Here is a 15,962-nt window from a genome sequence, read left to right on the forward strand (position 1 = left end):
TTTGGCAGATGGCAGTTAGCTCTGGGGTCTCTTATTAACTGTCGCCTTCTTTAATATCCTTGATGACATATCAATTTCTTACAATAGGATTGGTCCTATGTTGTCAAAACCATCAGATTTAAATTTAATAGGTTTTTAGTATCTAAGGGTCTGGTTCAAATTGATTGGCTAAATTCAAAACCTGTTGGCTTGATAAAAAAAAACTGGCTTGCTAACTATATAGCTTTTTGAGGTAAGTGGTTCAATTTGGGTGCTCTCCGTGCACATTCAATCCAAGACTGAAATTGTCTATCTTATAAATGATGACAATTTTGTCTTTGATCCACTTTCCTTTCAGAGTTAAATAAAGAACCCAGGCATTGATTCATATTCATGACTTTATTAGGTTGTATTAGCCATTCTGTGCTGAGATGTACTGTAATTGTGACCAGTGTGACAAAGCTGCTCCTTTAGCAAGGTTATGCTGTTTTTGGCTTTTTTTTTCAGAGAGATCATAAATGACACAGACTCCAAAAAGTTTGGAGTTGAAGGGTTTTAAGGCCAATTTGATAAAAGCTAACAGATACTGTCTCAGACAGAAGGCTTTCAAGTTTAAAAAAAACACTTGTACAATGAAAGGAGAGTGGCCAGCTCTCCTGGCTCAGTTTTCTTCTGGTTTAGTTTGGTTTGGTTTATAGCAGTAGTGTGAAAAAAGCTGCTGGTCCCTAAGAAGCAGGGCCAGGCTGGTACTTTCTCTCTGACGTCTATCCTGTAAGAACCTGTGTTTGATTTTATCTTTTTTGCCAAAGAATATTTATGGGGATTGTTGCAAGTATTTGGAACAGCATCATTAAGTTGGGATAGTCTGTTGGGTTTTCAGATTGGATAAGCTATGCAGTATTCTGTTCTCTTTTGTTTGTGTTTCATTCAGTAATCTTGTAAATAGGTTCTGTTTTGTTTAAAACTAAGTGGTTAGACCAACTGATTCTCTTCTGGAATAGCCACTTTACACCTGCTTAAAACAACTAACAAACTTAGGGTCTGGGCTACCTTCTTGAAATGTTTTGAGGAGGTCTGGCCTGGTCCATAACACATGGAAAAGTCATGCCTGAGCCTTAAATTCAGAAAGTGAATTTAAATATCATCTGATGCCAATATCTGCACCTTCTCCAAGAGCTGCACATCCCTCCTAAAGTGGGATGCATAGAATTGGCCATCATACTCCCACTGGGGCCTAATCAGTGTTTTACAAACGTTTGGCATAACTTCCTTGCTTTTATACTCAATGCAACATTTATAAAACCTGAATGTCTTTTGAGCAGTCTTTTCAACATGCCCTTTCAGCCTCAAAGACTTGTGTAAGCACACTCCTAGCTTTCTCTGTTTTACAGTTTTGAAAAACACCATATACTATGTATATTATCACTCAGAGTCATAGAGTCCTATAGCACAGAGACAGGTCCTTTGGCCCAAACTGATCCATGCTGATCAAAATGTCCATCCACACTTACCCCTTTCCCTGCACTCGGCCCATGTTCTTCTAAACCTTTCCTGTCCATGTATTTGTTCAAATGCCTTTTAAATCCCACTTCAACCACTTCCACTGGCAGCTCATTCCATATGCATGCCCACACACAAAACCATGCTGACTATTTCTAATCAGACCCTGTCTTATCTCTCAGAATCATCTCAAGTAACTTACCTACCACAGATGTTAAGCTTACTGGTCTATAGTTCACAGGTTTTTCTTTGCAACCCTTCTTGAATTAGAGCAGAACATTCTCTACTAGGACCTTACCCATGGGTAGCGATGATGCAAAAATATCATCCAGAGCCCCCGCAATTTCTTCTCTAGCCTCTTGCAGTGTACTTGGAAACATCTGGTCAGGGCCAGGAGATTTATCCACCTTCATACATTCTAATACTTCCAACACCTCCTCTACTGTGATATGGATTGTCTCCAAGATATGACCACTAACCTCCCCACGTTCCCATGTCTTCATGTCTTTATACTCTAGTCAATCGTAGGATGGGTGACTGGACTTGAAACATTAACCCTGATTTCTGTCCACAGATGCTGCCAGACCTGCTGAGCTTTTCCAGTAGTTTCTGGGGTCTTTTTGTTTCTGATTCCCAGCATCCGCAGTTCTTTTGGTTTTAATCAGGGGATGATGGTCAACTTGTATTTTTAAAATGTGCCATAGACCGTGAACAGCCATAATCACCTTATAGTATACTGCCCTGCCACCCAGCCCATTTCCTTTCACATTTACTTTCAAGAACCTAGGATCCATCTCCCATAGCACTTGAATGCCTCAGTACAATGGACCAATACACTTCATGCGCCCACTGATTATAATAGCAATTCAACTGATTGGTTGGTTTTAGTTATTTCTGTGTCTAAAGGCCACATCTGAAACTGCTCAGATATTCTTTTAAAATTTACCTATTTATTTTTCTGGGAACATCTGATTCATTTCAGAAGCATTGTGACATTAAGTAGAGATGACCTTCTGAATGATGCGTCTCTCACTTCTGCTGTGAGGCTGCTGGTTGATAGGTTCTTTCAAGCATTGAGTCTTTCTTTAAGTGGTTTACAGGAGTATAGGAAGGCTGAGTCCAGAGGGAGCAGGTTAAAAGACTCACCCCTATTCCCAAAAAGCCACAGGCAATCTCTGGCTCAACCTTTTTATAAAGATGAACCTTCCGACTACTTTAATCATCACTCCCACCTCTGCCCTCATGCTTCATCCTCACCCTGCCACTTATTGCCCACTTTCAACCTTAAGAACTGAGATTTTTAGAACAGTTAAGGTTATTGAACAGCCCGTAAAACTCCCTGAGTAAACAAACAATCTCCTCAAATCAGCTGCACAAACATCTAAAAGGATGAGGAAGTTGGATTGCAGCCTGAAGAGACTATAAACTCCCTAAGTAAACAGACAGGCTTAAGAACAGATGTCTCAATGGATAACTCCAAAAAGCCGACTGAATTCAATGTAGCCAATCAAAGACTCGTAGGTCTATTGTCAATCACCAGAAAAGCAATGTAAGGGATTGTAGACAACACTACCAAGCAGCATGTCTTCAGCAATAACCCACTGACTGAGATTTAGTTGGAGTTCCAGCAGGCCAGCTCCACTCCTGATCTTATTACAGTATCAGGAATTTGACCCAATGACCGTGAAGGGATGGTGATATATTTTCAAGTCAGGATGGCAAGTGGCTTGCAGGGGAATTTGCAGGTGCTACTGTAGCTGCTACCTTGGTCCTTCCAGATTGAGGCATGGGCTTGGAGGATGCTGCTGCAGTGCATCTTCTAGGTGTGTGTCAGTAGTAGAACAAATTAATGTTTAAGTTTGTGCATGGATACCAATCAAGCAGCTGGTTTGTCTTGAATTATATCAAGCTTCTTGAGTGATGTTCGAGCATCATTCATTCAGGCAGGTGTAAGGTGTTTCATCAGACTCCAGATACTTTTGCTTTTTAGACAGTGAATAGGCTTTGGAGAGTCACAAAATAAGTAACTTGGTACATAATTCCCAATTCCTGATCTTCTGTTGTGGATGCTAATAGTGGGGGTTCAGAGTTGGTAATGACTGAAATGTTTGGATGTCAAGGAGGTTAAGTTAGATTCTTTCTTGTTGGAGATTATCCTACCTGGCATGAGCATTACCACCTATCAGCCCTAGTCTGGTGTTCAGGTCTTGTTATTCATGAACACATACTGCTTCAGTATCTGTGGAGTCATGAACATTGCTGAGCATTTTGCAATCATCAGCAATTATCCCCATTTTTGGCATTAAAATGGGGGGGGGGGGGGGGGAATGAGCAGCTGAAGACAGCTGGGCCACATTGACTCTACACTAATTGTGTTTAATTTCTGTAGGGATATCTTGGAGCTGATTGGCCTCCAACAACCACAACAATCTTAATTTATGCAAAATGTTACTTCAACCCGAGGAACTTTAAGTTCCTTCATGTTTATACAATTTTGATAATTTTCTTGACAGCTTGCCACCTGGCAGAATTAACAATCTGGCAAACACATTGCTGAAGGAAAGTTACACCTCCCAATCACAATGTTGTCATAATTGACTTTACTGAACACAAATAATTCATATATTTAAAGATGAATTAAAAAAGAATGTAAAGTCATTCACTCACCTTTTAATTCTTCCTGCCTCCAATCCACGGTTTATGCCACCAAGCAGATGGTGTGAATCTTGACATCTGAGATGGTCTAGACGCCTCTGTGAAAATGTTAAAACTTGCTTAAGACCAGTTTACAATGGTCCCACAACACTGTTAGTTTAATTATTCATGGGAACGGCCTGTTCCAGGGCCTACTCCCTTTCCTACACTTGGAAGAATGATTGAGAGTGGAATTGGAGGTGGGACCTCTGGCTGGCTACTTGCTTTGTCCATCCTCCATTTGGTCCTGATTAGAACTGTGAACAATCTAGTCCAAAATCTTCCCTCCATAAAGGCTTCTGATAAGTCGAGTTGAATTCAAAGATTCACTATGTTTAATTCAATTGATAATTAATATTCAGAAACCAGATCCTGACACTGCCTAGATGCAGAAACTCAGGAAGCATGTTAGGCCTGATAATATGATTTTGCAGATTTACCCACAGGCCGCAAACTATGAAGAATATGGCTAACGTCAAAAGCTACCACATTAGCGTCTCAATCTGTTCAAAGAATCAACCCAGCTTTCTGCCATGTGAATATATTGTGTATTTCAATCTTCTTCTTAGGTAGCACCCTTAATCACTCAAAGGTTACCAAACTATTGTTTATGCCATGAATTTACTTTGGTACAGAGCAAGGCGGCTAGTTCCAAGTTTATCGTACTAGGTTAGGGATCAAATCCCAGCATTTAGCTTTATTCTAAATTGCAAATTAGCTGCCAAACCAGCTAAGGTTAGCTACACATAACTTCCTGCCCATCATGTTTATCCATAATGATATTGTTTCCCAAAGTATGGGAGAATCCATACATTTATTGGTCTAAAAACAAAAAGTACAACTCATTGCAGTGAGATCAGAAAGAAAGCACTAAGGCAATGAAGTATTGTTAAAATTAGACTTTTCACTGTAATTGTAAATGGTAAGTGAATTAGTAATACTTTCTTCAAAATGACTTGAGCCATATATGATGTATATTAAATCTTCTTGGACCGCAAAACCCAGTGAATTAAAAAATCTACATTCTTCAATGTATGATGTGGAGGTGCTGGTGTTGTACTGGAGTGGAAAAGTCAGAAGTCACATGACACCAGGTTATAGTCCAAGAGGTATATTTAAAATTACTAGCTTTCATAATGCTACTCCTTCACCAGGTGAAGTGACAAAATAAACCTGTTGGACTATAACCTGCTTACTGTGTGACTTCTGACTTTCTTCAGTGTAGTTATTTTTGCTTGACAAGGGATTATTCATGAATCTATGTTAATCTTGTCTTTATCTTTAAGACAAGTTGTTTTTATTCATATTACCTGCTGATCAAACTGGTTCAGTCTTCTGATAAGATTTAAGCTGTTGATGTAATTGTTTTAATAAAATTTACTGTGGAATCTGAATGTCACAATATTGATTCTAATATATTCATTTATAGTTCAAGGATTAAATGAAGAGGCTTTTTAATGGCGTTCCCAAAGGATCAGATTGGGGAGGATCTCTGTGTTACTGCACTGCTAAGGCTAGTAGGGAATCATAGAACACAGAACAGGCCCTTCGATCCCACAATGTTGTTCCAAGCATTTATCTTAATTGAAGATCAACCTAACCTACACACCTCTCAATCTACTGCCGTCCATGTGCTTTTCCAGCAGTCGCTTAAATGTCTCTAATGTCTCTGAATCAGTTTATTTGAAATTTAATCTGCTAATTTTAATAAAGAAATAATATACAAAGTGCACTAAAGTCATAGAATCATAGAGATGTACAGCACAGAAACAGACCCTTCAGTCTAACTCGTCCATGCTGACCAGATATCCTAATCTAATCCCATTTGTCAGTACTAATCTAATCCCATTTGTCAGTACTTGGCCCATATCCCTCTTAACCCTTTCCATTCATATACCCATCCAGATGCCTTTTAAATGTTGTAATCGTACCAGCCTCCACCACTTCCTCTGGCAGCTCATTCCATACTCGCACCACCCTCTGTGTGAAAAAGTTACTCCTTAGGTCTCTTTCCCCTCTCACCCTAAACCTACACCCTCTAGTTCTGGACTTCCCAATCCCAGGGAAAAGACCATGTCTATTTATCCTATCCATGCCCCTCATGATTTTATTTGCCTCTATAAGGATACCCCTCAGCTTCCGACACTCTAGAGAAAACAACCCCAGCCTATTCAGCCTTACCCTGTAGCTGAAATCCTCCAACCCTGGCAACATTCTTGTAAATCTTTTCTGCACCCTTTCAACTTTCACAACATCCTTCTGATAGGAAGGAGACCAGAATTGCACATAATATTCCAGAAGAGGCCTAACCAATGCCATGTACAGCCAGAAAATGACCTCCCAACTTCTATACTCAATGCTTTGAAAGATAAAGGAAAGCATACCAAACACCTTTTTCACTATCCTATCTACCTGTAACTCCACTTTCAAGGAACTATGAGCCTGCAAACCAACCTTGTTCAGCAACACTCACCAGGAGCTTACCATTAATGTGCTGAATTGAGTATGTCATAAGTTTGGTGGGTGGCACGGTGGCACAGTGGTTAGCACTGCTGCCTCACAGCGGCGGGAGACCCGGGTTCAATTCCCGCCTCAGGCGACTGACTGTGTGGAGTTTGCACGTTCTCCCCGTGTCTGCGTGGGTTTCCTCCGGGTGCACCGGTTTCCTCCCACAGTCCAAAGATGTGCAGGTCAGGTGAATTGGCCATGCTAAAATTGCCCGTAGTGTTAGGTAAGGGGTAAGTGTAGGGGTATGGGTGGGTTGCACTTCGGCGGGTCGGTGTGGACTTGTTGGGCCGAAGGGCCTGTTTCCACACTGTAATGTAATGTAATCTAATCTAATCTAATTAAGCATATAAGACCTGCTCTGATTTGCTTTCCCAAAATACAGCATCTCATATTTATCTAAATTATACTCCATCTGCCACTCCTCAGTCCATTGGTCCATCTGATCAAGATCCTGTTGTGAGAGGAACACAAATCTCAATTAAGGCTTTCCAGTGGTGTTGATTTGATCAAATTTGACTCCAGATACGTGGAGATCAACGTAATGGGAAGACTTGATTCAAAATGTATTCCTGTGTCACTCCAACATAATGTGCTGAATTGAGTATGTCATTAGTTTACATAATCTTCAAAAACAAGCCAACAAATTCCCAGCAGAAATTATTTTTATTTGTCTCAGTCACTGGAATTCAAAGGATCACAAACTTTTCTCAAATGAATTTGTTATGACCATTTTTGAGGTTTTCCATTGTGAATGCATGTGTTTTTGGTGTATGTCAAATTTCTTTTCTTCATTGGTAGCACCATTTCTCTGAAAGGCTTTGTTGGAATCTTGAAAGAGTACATTAATGTATTAGGAAATATGGGATGAATTTGCAGAAATTATCTTGGAAGTGAAGATCCAGGAATGTTTATGATCAGATGTTGAAATGGGACCTTGGGATCTTTCTGAATGAATTACAGTCATAGACCCATAAAGCTGTACAGCACAGTAACAGACCCTTCGGTCCAACTTGTTCATGCCGACCAGATATCCTAAATCAAGCTAGTCCATTTGTCAGCATTTGGCCCATGTCTCTAGACTTCTACAAGGGCCAGCACTCAACACAGAATTCACACTTACCCAAACAAAATGGCAGTTTCAGCCTCTTATGTTTGGCAAGTCTCAATAAGGACACACCTAGGGATACACAAGCACAACAAACGTGTTGAAAGCAGGGACAGTTGAGGTCTTTAAAACTGAGACTTTTGTTGAACTAGGATATTAAACATTGGATTAGGGCTTCAAAGGTGTTCTGACTCTGAAACCAGAGGACCAAAATTGAGCCAAGCTGACACCAATCAGGCAGTGACAGTATGAAAGGGACCAAGAACTGCTGATCAGTTAGAGGCTGGCAGAACCTTGCTCAATAGCACCATGGATTCTGCAGAAAAAATGTCCACTGGAATCCCAGTGACAAAGGCTCCAACTAAGTCATGTCAGAGGGCTGTTCGTGGGGTAAGGGTCAAGGGGAAAAAAGAGCAGGGTGTTCAGTAGCAAGGGCTGGGATGTAGCTCTCAGCAGACCCTCAAATCCTAATGTTCAGTTTGTCAATCAGGCACTGAGTGGGCCTATCTCTTCTCCCTCTGGCATGAATTGACCATTTAAGGACCTCAATTAATGTCAGGGTAGGAATGTCAACCAAAGCTCTTTTCATCCCAGAACTAGTTCTGGTGCAATGGGAAAGTGATAAGGTTCAGATATGCAACAATCTGGCCTTTCTACTCTTTCTGCTTTCAATCTCACTGTCAGTGAGAGAAGTCAATTCTACTTGTCAACTGTGTCTCACTTGTTAAGCTGCCTTCCTGGTGGCGTAACTCCTCAAAAACATCTTTGTAGAGATGAACTCTCCTGCTTTATGAACCTGACATTCAGTCTGGCTGAATAATTCAAGAAATCTTGCTGGTAATGTTTCTATAAATGCCACAGCAAGCTTATTCTTGTTATTTTGGCTGCAGAACATGCTTACAGCTTGCTTCATTCTCAGTCCAATAAACATTCATGAACATGTTGGAACTTGTTGGATGTAAATCCATTCCTTCTAGTCTTTTGATGGGAACAACGAGAGGTTTATCGCATTGTTGAATTTTTGTAACAAAACCATTAACTGTTTTCTCTTGTAGGTCAGCTTATAAATCATGACCTATTGTTTGTCTAATAGTTTGAAATTTCAAATGATCCTTCCAATTTAACTATTCATTTTATTAAAACTCTTGTTCATCAACCTGAAAGATTGCATTTGCTGGAGAATGGAATACATTACTGTTCAGCTCCCAAACTCAGCTTTCACTGAGGTAAAGCTCCTGTTTACAATCCCAACCTTAACCTCCCATCCACCTGTGTCCTTTTTATTTAGTTCACTCACTGGCTGACCTGTAATATCTTAGGGCATCTCTTTAATGATAGGTTTCATGTGTTAGAAAATACACTTGTGCATTTGAACATTTTACTCATGTATGTCGTTTTGGGAAGAAATCTTTCAAGGTTTTGGCTGTATTTTGTGGCAGGCCAGAACTGCGAAAGATGGCAATCTGATCTTGCAACTCCAGCACAACAGCTGCAGATTGTACAATGGGGAACAACTTTGAATAGAGTCTGTTACTATCCTGGGGCTAATATATCCTTCTTGATGATTAGATTTCAATGTGAGCAGGTGAAGTCAATCCCATGCTGGCTAGGAGGGTTACACTTAATTAGCATAATTACTGCCTCAATGAATTTAACAAGACTGAGGGATCAAATGAACTATTTCAGGTAATAAATTTGACTTGGATATATCAAAACACTTTGTTGGCACCCCCTTGTTAATTATTTGAAAAATCTCTTGTGCTTTTGGTTGCACTTTAGCCCTGTGCTCCTGATCTTTGGGCACCCGGTGAGGAGGGGGATGGGCAGATTGGATGGCCTCCTTGTGGGTCTATTCCTAGGCATGGCCAGGCTGGCTATAAATATGTCCACGCAGCGGACTGTGGAGGAGGCTGTCTCTGCCAACTGTCTGTCCCACTTCCGCAGTTATGCTCACACCCGGACATCCTTGGAGAAGGAATATACAATGTCCATCAATGTTGTCAATGTCTTTATAGAGAGATGGGTATCGGCGGGGAATACAGTGCTTTATATCCCCTCCAACTCCATTTTGATTTAGTCCTTCATGCTCTCCCTATCTCCCCTTCTCAACTTTATGACTTACATTGCCCGCATTGGGCTTTGCTTGTAAATACATGATTAGATACATGGGTGTTTTTACTGATGGTGGTTATTAGTTAGCAGAAAGCAAAAAAAAGGTCACAGTGATTTTGGTGGTAGGAAGGTGCTCAGTTTTGTGTGATAACACTTCTGGGCAAAGAAAAGAAATATAAAATACTTTGTTTGGATCTCAACTGTATAAAATGGTGGAAGATGGGCATGAGAGCATTGCTTGTAGTTTGCTCATATTTGTTGGTTGAATGTTGATAGAAAGCCTCTCCAGTTCTCTGGTACAGATTGCTAAAGGGTATTTAATGTTCAAAACAGAAAAAAGAACAGAACTGAGGAGGCATGAGATGTTCTTTAAGCTTCTCCTTTGAGATTTTGTTCTTCTATAATTAACTGTATTCATGTCATCTCATGTCCCATTCATTCCAGTTGACTGATATTGCAAAAGCGCAGGGCTTTCACTGTAATCGCCTCATTGCCTGCTTTGTTTTTCTGAATTGGAAATATTACAAATTGCTAAAGTGAAACACAGATTCCAATTGAAACAATTTTCTCAAAAAGCATAACAATTCCTTGATTTACTGGACACATCACTGCTACACTTCATCATTTTGGGAGTAAGACTGTTTTTGAAACACTTTCCTAACCAGAATTAAAATGAAATTTAGTAATTATAGGCTGTCAGTTTGAGTTTTAAGAACAATAAGAGCATCATGTTACCCTTTGTCCACTCATGGGATGTGGACTTCACTGATTATATTTATTCACCTTTCCTAGTTGCCCTTGAGAAAGCAATTGTGAGCTGCCTTCTTGAGCTGCTACAGTCCATGTGCTATAGGTAGACCAGAATACTGTTCGGGAGGGAGTTACATGATTTTGATCGAGTCACAGTGTAGGACCAGCAGTAGATTTCCAAGTCAGGTTAGTGAGTGATTTGGAGGGGAACTTGCAGGTGGTGGTGTATGAATGTATCTGCTGCCCTTGTCCTTTGAGTTAGAAGTGACCATAAGGTTGGAAGATTCTTAATAGAATATGTCCACACTCAAATACTGCTAACTTATTTAAATCAAATTTGTGACATGGAAACAAATGCATGATATTGCTGGGAAAATACTGGATGACAAAGGATACTATTATTGCCCTTATTCTGCGTCTGTCTTCTGAGGAGGTTGTTGCAGTTTTTCACTGTGGCATGTTGGACCTGGCGATCGATGAGTTGAGGACCATATCCCGTTCTAATGAGGGTGTCTTTCAAAACCTTCAGGTATCCTTTTGTTTATTCCTATTGCTTTGCCTGATTGTCATGGCAACACAGGACTGACATTGACTTTTTAAATGCATTACACATAGTGTAATGCTCTTGGTCACCTGCAGAGGTGTATTATCTGACACTCCACTCACATCAATTGTGTGATGTTTAAATCTCTCTGCCCTTGGTCTCTCTGCCTATAAACTCTCTGTGTACCCTGGTCTCTCACTGCATCTGACCAACAGACTGCACTCCGAAAGTTTGTGTTATTTCAAATAAACCTGTTGGACTAGAATCTGGTGTCATGTGACTTCTGACTTTGTTCTCCAAATGAACATAAATAGTTCCCTGTATAAGCAGAAAATGCCTTTTTTTGCAACTGTAGAGAAGCTCTGAGAAATTGTCAAAATTCCAGTGTCTTCTTTTTTTTCTCTGCACAGACTCTGCAGAACTCTGTATGTTCTTAAAGATGATATTGAGTAAAGTATATTTTGAAATTTTCAAAAAATGGACCATTATTGGGAGACAGAGAAAGCAGCTGACAAATAGAAATGTGAGAGACAAAAAAAACTGCAGATGTTGGAATCCAAAATAGACAGGCAAGAGGCTGGAAGAACACAACAAGCCAGGCAGCATCAGGAGGTAGAGAAGTCAACGTTCTAGGTCCTGAAGTAGGGTTACACACAAATACAGATGTTGGCAAGATGTACAAGATGAGGGATCAATCATTTAGCAATATGAGACAAAGATATGGAAGGCCAGAAATTGCAATATGGGGTTCTGAAGTGAACATGAGATTGAACATGAGCCTAGGAAAGAATCACAAACTTGTGAAAAGAATTCTGGTCATAGGAGAGGAATATTTCTGGTAGCGGTACAGAAAGATTGGTGGGTAGAAAGTGCTCATAGTTTGACAAGAGGAAGAACAATGTATAAGGCTGGAGTACAAAGAAAAGTAGAAGCCCTTACAATTGAGAAGTTTTAAAGGCTACAAACAAATTTGAAATTAAGTTTATTAAGGATGCCAAAGAGTTGAACAGCTAGAAAACAGACAATGCATTCACTGAGGTACCAGATAGGGGACAACCGTTCTTATCATAAGATGGATATGTTCAGAGAAAGGATTCCCTGATGGGACTTAAAAGGCTACATCCTGACTAGTGGCTCAGGATTTCACAGAGAACTTTAGTGACCAAAATGTTACAGTGAATTTCCCCAGCAGGAAAAGTGATCTTAAAGATTTTCTTAGCTCTTTTAGCAACAAAATCCTGGGAATGTAAGAGAATTAACATAAAAGCTGCATTTTAGCAAAGTGAAAAATTTTAGAATGAAGTATTTTTTAAACTAGGTAAAGAAGCAAGTGATATAAAAGGGAAGCTATGGTAATTAAAAATGTATTATGTGTTGAATGATGCAAAAGGGATATGGTATCTCTCAGTTAGATCTGTTTTGCTGAATGTAAGTTGAAGTCAGTTTGAAGTAGAGCAATATTCTACTGGTGTCACAAAAGGAAACTGGCAGGCATTTTTATGATGCATGTGCATGATTTTCTGTGAGGAAGCGCTGTAGAATTTGTATAATGTATGCTAAATAAAGTGAAGAGTGAAATTAAGATTGAATGTCAATCTGATGAAGGAACAGCACTCCAAAACCTTGTATTTCAACTAAACCTGTTGGACTATAACCTGGGTGTTGTGTGACTTCTGACTTTGTCCAACACTGGCACCTCTAAATCTGAAATATATAGGATCCTACAAGCTGTCATGGATTAGCATCTCTTTTGAGGAAAACTGATTTCTTCTTTATTGCTATTTGGACAAAACTTCTATAGAGATAGATATAAATTTTTAGAACTTTCTTCTGAGATGTAGGTTTTAAAAAAAAAATATGGAGTTTCATGGAAAACAGTGTCTTTTGAGAATAAGAATTTTTTTTGTTATTGGAGTTGCTAATACAACAACCTTTTGAAGGCTCTGGATTTAAAAAGAAAATTCTGCTTTTGTGATAGCAGTGATCCCACACTCAAACCTGTTGAGAATCTGTGAAGAGGTTAGACCGATGGATTCGCAGCAGTGCGTGAACTGACACACAGCTGTGTAGTCACAGTTACTTACAACAGCATTATTATAATTGTTTTCTCATTGTGCACAGAAGCTTTTAAGATGGCTGGGTGAATTCAAAAGCAAACCTTCATTGGCATTTTTTATTCCTGACCTGTTTACAGTCAACCTTCTGTTGAGCTCCTTGTGCTACACACGGATACTACAGAGTTTTACATACGCTCAGTAGGAGCAGCTGATTGTGAAGAATGTCACCAAAAGTTGGCATGATTATGTTTATAACAGGAACTGGCAAAGAAGATGAAATGCAAATTGAAGAGTTTGAATATCTGCTGCAAATGAAGATCAACTGTTAGAACAAAGGCTTCGTTAAGGCTCAGAAAGCAGAATATTAATTTCCAGCAGTGAATCACTTTTCTTTTACTATTCCGAATCAGTTTGATAAAAGATAGGTGGGAAAGTATATTGTGCACAGGATATAAGGATGATGCCGAGGATATAGGTATGTTGTGTGAGTGGAACATTCTGGCAGATAGAATATAACATGGGAAACTATGAAGCTGTTCACTTTTGCAGGAAGAATAGAAAAGCAGAGAGTGTGAAATTCCAATTTGTATTGGGATTCAGGTGTTCTGGTTTATAAGTTACAAAAGGTTAGTTTACAGGCATTACATGGAATTATGAAGGTTAATGGAATGCTATCCTTTATTATAAGAGGGATTCAAGATAAAACTGATGATGTTGTACTTCAGCTTTATAGGGCATTGGTGAGACAATGTCTCAATTACTGTGTACTGTTTGGTCTCCTTACTTAAGAAAGCATTTAAACATATAGGCAGCATTTCAAAGGGGGAGTATTAGATTGAAACCAAGCATGAGCAGACTACCTTCCACGGAAAGGTTAAGCAGAATTGGCTTGTTTCCACTGGACTTTAGAAGAGTAAAGGGTGACTTGACTGAAAATAAATAAAATCCTGAACAGTCTCGATAACATAGATAGGGACAGGATATTTTCTGTTGTGGGTGAGTCCAGAACCAGGGGACATTGTTTTTAAAAAAGTAGTTGTCGTTTTGCTACAGAGATGAGAATTTTTTTTCTTTCAAGGGTTAAGTCTCTATGGAACTGTCTGCCTCAGAGGGATGTTGAGGCGAGGTCATTGAATATTTTTAAGACAGTGGTGGAAAGATTGTTAGTCAGGGGAATTGAGGGTACCAGGGTAGATGGTGATGTGGAATTCTAAACACAAATAAATCAGCTATGATTTAATTGAATAGTGGAATAGACTTGAGGGGTTAAATGGACTAGCTCTACTCCAAACTCACACTTGTATGAAATATTTTGTGATGCGAAATAAGGCACATTGAAACTGATATAAAAAAATCCAACACTTAGCAAATTCTGGAACTGGGAGAACCTGACAAACTGATTTTAACAAAGTTTTTCTCATGCTGCTGACAGGATGAGTTTTTATAGGAGATCAGAGAGAGATAAAACACATTCCAGAAGTGGGAATATCTTCAAATATAAATGGATAGCACTGAGATTGAAGAATTGTGTGGTGATCCCCCTCCCACCATTACTCTCAGTGGTTTAGGTTCCTTGGGAGCTTTGAATCTTGTGTGGGTGTAGTATGGACAGCAGCCACTATCTTCCCAGTAGTGCTGCTGAGCACTGAGTGTGTAAGAGGAAACATGGAGAAACCAGTAGACCAGGTGCACATGTGTGATAAAAGGGTTAATCCTGCACATTAACTTCTTGCTTTTGCCTATGCAGAAAGTTTCTGTTAGAAGGCAGGAAATGTTGGTTTCAGCTACATTTCCAAATAAGTGAAAAGCAAAGATGAGGCCAAATAGTTGATAAGAATTCAGCAGAGACAAGAAGCAACATTTTAAAATGTGTTATGACCAAGTAAGGAGAAGGAGTTGGCTTCTTTTTAACCAAACCTTACAGTAAATCACAATAAATGTTTTTTTATTTCTTTTTAGCACACAATTATCACAATAAAACAAAATAAATTGTAGCTAACTAGATCAAATGAAGGAGCCAGTGACAAAAGTTTCTTGAGTGAGTGAAAGAAAGAGAAATTCTGTTCTCTATTTTCCGCAAGGATAATTAATTTAATGCAACATCACACACACAAACAAGTGATATATGGTTAAACAGCAGAGTGGTGGATACAGACAGGAAAAGTAACGCTTAATGGTTTATTAATACTCTTGTATCCTTAGCAGTGGCCTGAACAGATAACTTTGTGTTCTCAGTAGATGTAATTTTTTGCCAGATGCCTTTCTCTCTGGGCATTTTCCTCTCGGAGAGTCTTCCAGTTCTTGCTTGTGCACCCATTTTCCTTCACTCTCTGCTTCTCAAAAGCATCTGTTAACATATAGATGAGTGTGTATTTTCAAATCTCTCTTCATTGTTTTCCAAGCTGACAAGCATTTTATATCCTAAAATGTGAAATTATCATTTAAGTATGAATTAAAACAAGTTGCGTACATTTAAATTTCTTGATACCTGATTCAGTCCCATGGTTTCAATGTCTTTAGATTTCAGTGTAGACAGTTTTGTTTATTCCTTGTGGGTCTTCTGGACTTTCCTCAGTCTGTGACCAGGTGACTACAGCAGCTATTTTACCTCAGTATTTATTCTTTTCTTCAAAAAAGATAGCCAGTGAAAGATCTCGGGTGTGATAATTACATAATAAATGTTACAATTTGATTTCTATATTCACCACCATTG

This window comes from Chiloscyllium plagiosum, chromosome 27, assembly GCF_004010195.1.
Source record: "Chiloscyllium plagiosum isolate BGI_BamShark_2017 chromosome 27, ASM401019v2, whole genome shotgun sequence".
In the NCBI taxonomy this organism is placed as follows: Eukaryota; Metazoa; Chordata; class Chondrichthyes; order Orectolobiformes; family Hemiscylliidae; genus Chiloscyllium; species Chiloscyllium plagiosum.